Raw genomic sequence first — 6,000 nt, 5'->3', positions numbered from 1 at the left:
AACTTTCTATAAAGACTTTCTATAAAAGACCCTCATTGGCAACCCTGTCAGGACCCCTCTCATTCTTGAGAGTTTTTCCTGTATCTTCACTTAATAAACTTCTATTGCTTTACTCAAAAAAAAAAAAAATAAAAAAATAAAAAATAAAAAGATATAATCCTTCCTCACTTTGGACCAAAATTTGTTGACAGGATACTTCAAATTGCATACAAATTAAAATGATATGATGTTGAAAGGTTTTATTGAAAAAATCACCAATCCCGTAAGTTTGCCCCTTTCAACTCTTTTGGCTGTTTTTCCCCCCCCTTGGTTATTTCACCTCCATGTTTAAAAATAATGTGTATGTACCACTTTCTCCCCCTTTTTAAAAATTAATCATATTTTTTTAGGTGTGGGAAGGGCAGAGGGAGAGAGAATCTTAAGCAGGCTTCGTGCCCAGCATGTGATCCCAGCACGAGGCTCAATTTCACAACCCCGACATTATGACCCAAGCTGAAGTCAAGAGTAGAACACTTAACCGACTGAGCCACCCAGGAGCCCTGTGCCACTTGCTCTTGAACATTCATACAATTGCCCAATACAGTTATAATCATACTTCTCTATTATATTCATATAAAGTGTAAACGAGTAAAATTAATTCACAGCTGAGGTAGTATACTATATGAAACATTTCCTTTATCATATAACTTTTTAGTTTTTCTGAGGAAGGGATTACCTCATTTTTTTTCTCTCTTTGAGTCTAGTCCTGATGCTTGCTTTGTCTTTTTAGACTGTGTTTGTTTTTGCCTTTTAACATGCAGTTTTGTAGTTTTTTGTTGAAGTCTGGACATAATATATATAGTCAAAGGACCTGAGAGGTTTTATTGGGAGGTTTTATGTTTATCTGGTTAGGAGTTAGTCTGTGTTTACTGTGGTTATCAGAAACTGATATTCCTTCCAGTGTCCTTGTTTTTTTTTCTTTCTTATCATCTTTGGATTTTTCTATACACATCTTAAATCGAGTCTGAGGCTTACAGTTCTGTTGGTTATGATCCCCAGTAATTATATAGGAGTCCTTTGATGTAGCAGTTAAGATGTGGGGGAAGGGGAATCATTCTGTAGTCCCACGAGTGGGGCTCAGTCTATTACTGGTCCTGACTTGGAGATCTCTTTTCCTCCAGGATGAAGAATAGTGGGAGCTGGAGTTGGGTATTTCCTGTCCCCCAGGAAGGCTAGGCATTGGGCATATCCCAGTTGGTTAGCTCTGGTACAGCAGTTTCCTTTGAGACCAGGTCCTGTTAAGGAGAACGGAGAGGTACGAGTGATATCAGAGTAGTTACTTTCCCTCCTTCTGCCAGAAGCATAAGAGGCTTCTTCTCCCATCTTAACAGAGACACTCTGGCAGAGTACATGGAGGTAAATGTCACAGAAAAATGGGGCCCCCCTCAGAGGTTTTAACTCCCAAACTTGCTCACACTGGATCTCTAGCTATCTATCAATTACAGCTTAAAGTTTTCCTACCGAGTGGCTCCAGCTGTGAGTGTCTGTTTCTGGTAAGCTGTGATTACATTACCCCATCTGTCTTTCCAGTTTTGGGGGCGACAGTTTGCCCTGTGACCTCATGTCTTTGATGCATCTAAGAAGAGTTGTTGCTTTTCAGTTTATTCAAGTTTTTTTTTCTTGATGTGAGGATGGGAATGATGACTTCTGAGCTGCTTGCACATCAGACCGGAAACTCGAAATCCATTACTTTGAATTTCTGGCTAAGTTTTCTCCTTCACTCCTAAAACCCTGTAAAATCTCTCGACGAAGTTTATCAGATATCTATCTGTTCCTTTTGTGTGTTTGTTTATTTCCTGAAGACATCCTCTTAAAGCCCTCTGTTCTGTTTCTGCCTAGAATGCTTAGACTCTAATTGGCTACATCTTGAGGCTTCCTTTTGCTATAATCCTATAAATTCCCTTCATGTTTCATCTGCCTTCTACCCTCTGTTCATGCAACTCATATTTTCTCTCTTTTTTTGGTTTACTTTCTCATATTAGCAGAGTACATATTTTTATAGCTTCAGAAAAAAGATGCATTTGAAAGCACCTTTTAAAACATCCTTGATATCTGAAAACGCCTACTTTACTATCACACTTGATTACTGGTTTGGTGGGACACAGGATTCTAGCTTGAAAATAATTTTCCTTTAGGAAATGGAAAGCACGGTGTCATTGTTCTCTGATTTTCCATGTTACCCTTGAGAAGTCCAGTGCCACTTCGGATCTTGTGTTTTTTTTTTTTTTGTTTTGTTTTGTTTGCTTTTGTTTAAATGCTGAAGCTTTAGGAATTTATCTTTATCTCTGGTATTCTGAAATTCCACAATGATGTGCCTTACTTTGGGTCTTTTATTAAAACTGGGCAGCTTAGACCCATTTCCCTGGAACCTCATGAACTTCAATTCTGAATTTCCTGTTTGTTCTCTGTTTTGAACTCCTTCAAGTTGGATGTTTGATCTAAATTTTTCTGAATCTTTATTTCCTGTTTTTGAATGCTTTATTTTTTGTATAGTTTTTAAGGTATTTTCTTATTTTCCAATACTTTTACCAAATTCAAAAAAATGTTATCTTTATTTGGTACGGTATTCTTAATTTCCATGAGTTCTGTTTTGGATCGCTGTTTTTCCTATTTTTATTCTTATCCTGTACTTGCACCGTAGATGTACTACCTTCTCTTACTTGAAAATATTAACGACAGTTTTGAACTGTTGCATGGGGAGTTTTCCTTCATATAGCTGGTGTTTCTTGGCTGTTCTTTTATATCCAAGGATGAGTCACCAAAAAGCTGTCTGGAAGCTTTATGTGCATAGGCAAGACTCGTGGCAGATGGAGCTTTTTTGTCAGAAGCTCTGCTGGAGTCCTGCAGCTAGCCTGGGGAAGGCTGGGGGTCCCACTCTTGCTCTGCAGAATCTGATCTACTCTCCTAACACCTCACCCATGCTCTTTTTCATATGTGCTGTCCCCAAGGCTGTAGCTTCTTTGGATCCATTTCTTCAAAGAGAATAAGTTCCCCGTGGAGCTAGGGAGTGGGTAATGCCAGACTGTGCTAAGACCAGAAAACTGGGATCTCATCATTCTTGTTTTCAGGCCCCCAACTGCCTATTTCTTCCACAGTGTCTCAGACTTTGAACCGTTCTGGAGCGGTGCCAGGTAAATCATTTCACTTCTCATACATATCTCTCTCAGCGAATTCACGTACCAGTCCTTTATCTTCATTTCCTTCCCATATACTAACCTCTCTCAATTTCATTACAAATAGATATGTCTCATTCTCATACTGATGGTAGTTTTGAGAAAGGGAGTAGAGACATCTTGATTGCAGCAACTCAATGCCTTGGGCCCCTGGTACCACTCTCCCTGTCTCTAGACATGACCTTGTATCAGGACATGTTTATTGGGGTATAATTGGGGTATTATGAGTTCCAGACTATGGAGGCAGCGGTGTCACTTAGAAGGACGGGGTAGGGAGGGGGAGGGGTGCAGGTTCCAAGCCCTCAGGCTCCCTGCTCTGCTCAGAAGAGATGGGGTCATCCAGGCATGCGCACTTCCCACGGTCTGCAGAAGCAGCCAGAGCCCAGGCTAGTGCCTCCATCACCCATGTTAGCTCCATAGGGCTCAGGAGAGCAGTAGCTGCCCAGGAGCCCACTTCCTGATGTTTTGAAGCCTTCCTGGAGTTCCCTTTGTTGCTTCCTTAGTAGCTTTTAGTCCATTTCTGTGAGGCATTTGCTCATAGTGTCTTCTCCATCATTTCAGCATTCCAGCTACACACTCCTAGGAGTTTTGTGGTCTTTTTACTGTCTCCTTGTTTAATATGCGGGGACCTCAAAAGTCTCCAGCCATCTACTTGAGATCACAGGTGCTGCTGTACAGTATTTTGCTTCCTCAAAAAGATGAACTCTGGACTCCCAATTCTCATGTCCTTGACCTTTCCTCCTCTGTGCACAAACAGGTGCAGAGTGCAGAATTCCTCACCTTGAAAAATTCTCTCTACCGTGCAAACCCCTCAGGTGACCATCTTCTCTCATTCCTTCCCCCGGCCAACGTCTCAGATGAGTCTGTACTGAGGGCCTCCTTCTCCTCAGGTCCCACACACTTCCACTGATGTCTCACACCAAAACCTGGCTCGAGCTCTCTTTACAACTTAAATAAAAACGTGTCTTCAAAGTCAGCAAATGATCTAATTTCTAGATTGGTTGTCCTTTCTCAACAAGTTTGATCACCTCTCCTTTTTGAAGTCCTTTCCTTAGCTTGAAAAACTCATGATCCTGTGACTTGAGGCACTCCCCTGTGGGTCTTGTTTCCTTTTTATCCCCTTTCTTACTCCACCCCGATCCCCCCAGATGGAGACCCATACCAGCACCCCAGCCTTGGCTTTTAGTTGTCTCTTTTTGAATACCCTCATTTTATCCTCCATCCCCTGGCATCAAAATTTCTGGCCCAAATCTCCAATCCATAACTGCCTTTCCAGTCCACTATTGCCCTGCATAAGTAGGTGTTTTAATACAAATATATGGTGAACACTTTTTTCTTCCAGGTTTTGCTTCTCTATTATCTTTGCCTCCAGACCTCCTTGCCAATTTTACTCTTTAAACCCCAGGTATTGTCCCATTTCTTTGTGAAACTTTTCCTTCCAACTCAAAATAGGTTAACTTCTCTCTCCTCTGAATTCCTGTAACATCCATCATGTGGGTCATTTGTGAATGCTCAACAATGTATTTGTTATCAACATTCTTTACCTTTTTTCTCCAGTCCAGTGTTGCCTTTGAAGGCAGGCAGTATCCCCTGTGATGTGAAGTCTTAAGCTCCTCACAGTTGCTTTGCCCATGGGTGCTGCTCCGAGAGGTTGTTGCTGAGGCTATTAGTACCTCCCCATAGAGGCTGAATGTCACAGCTGGTGAGCTGAGAGCTTGTGAGGTTGGTGTTGTGTTTGGGTCCCTGTCAGTCAATGGACTTCCTTCTGTTCCCTTGGCCAGGGAGGGCTCTGGTGGTCCCCCAAGCCCACAGGAGAAGCTCTGATGAGGAGGTACTGAAGAAGGAATGTGGATGATGATGGGTAGCTTGAAGACCACCTTTATCTAGGTTGTTGAAAATCATCACCATGATAGAAGTCAGTAAGTAAATTTTAAAATTCCTCTTCCTTTCATGCATCAATAACTCCACCTTCACATTCAAAACACAGCGAGGAATTAATCTCTTATTTGCCAGAGAACAAAGCATTGAACAAAACCCACATTTTAGAATTTGAAGGTGGTTGTGAGACACGAGAACCAAAATAAAACTGAACAAATGAGGAGGAGCACCTGCACATATTCACAGTTCAGGAAACCAGAATTTAATAACCACGAGCAGAATCTTGAAAAAACAGCAAGTTCCAGAACTTTATCATGAATCTTCTTCTTTGATAAACTATCATCTGGGAATATCTCTGCAAATGCCAAAGTTCTGATGTCCACCTTAGGAGAGATGAACTTCAAATGTGAGCATTTAATCAAGTAAGTCTTTTCTTTTTAGTTACCACTGCAAAAAACAAAACAAAACAAGATAAAAATAAAAACCCTCTCTCATTTTTTTAACTGTTGGTTAAATAAAAGTTGCAGTAGATATAATCTGCCCTGAGCAAACAGACCATACATCAATAAGCCAACGCTTAAGTCTAAGCTATTTTCCATGAGCCCCATGAAGCATTTCTAATTGAAACTTAACAAGCTACAATGCAGCAAATGCTCTGGTCGTGGGCTACAGAAGGGAAATGTGATCCCACATGCAGACATAGCTTTTTCATTTAACTGGAAGTGAATGTGCCTGTGTCATTATGTGGCATAATATTTTTAATTATTGAGGTGTCACTGTTTGTTATTTCACATTTATTAAAAATGTAAATGCTCATGATAGGTCTTGTGCCAGTCTGATGGCTTAATCTTACTAATCATGATGATATATGCTAGCTGGAGTTGGGACCATTTAATAAGCCACTGGAATA

The sequence above is a fragment of the Martes martes genome (assembly GCF_963455335.1).
Source record: "Martes martes genome assembly, chromosome: 3".
NCBI classification, from domain to species: domain Eukaryota; kingdom Metazoa; phylum Chordata; class Mammalia; order Carnivora; family Mustelidae; genus Martes; species Martes martes.
This window is presented reverse-complemented; position numbering follows the sequence as displayed.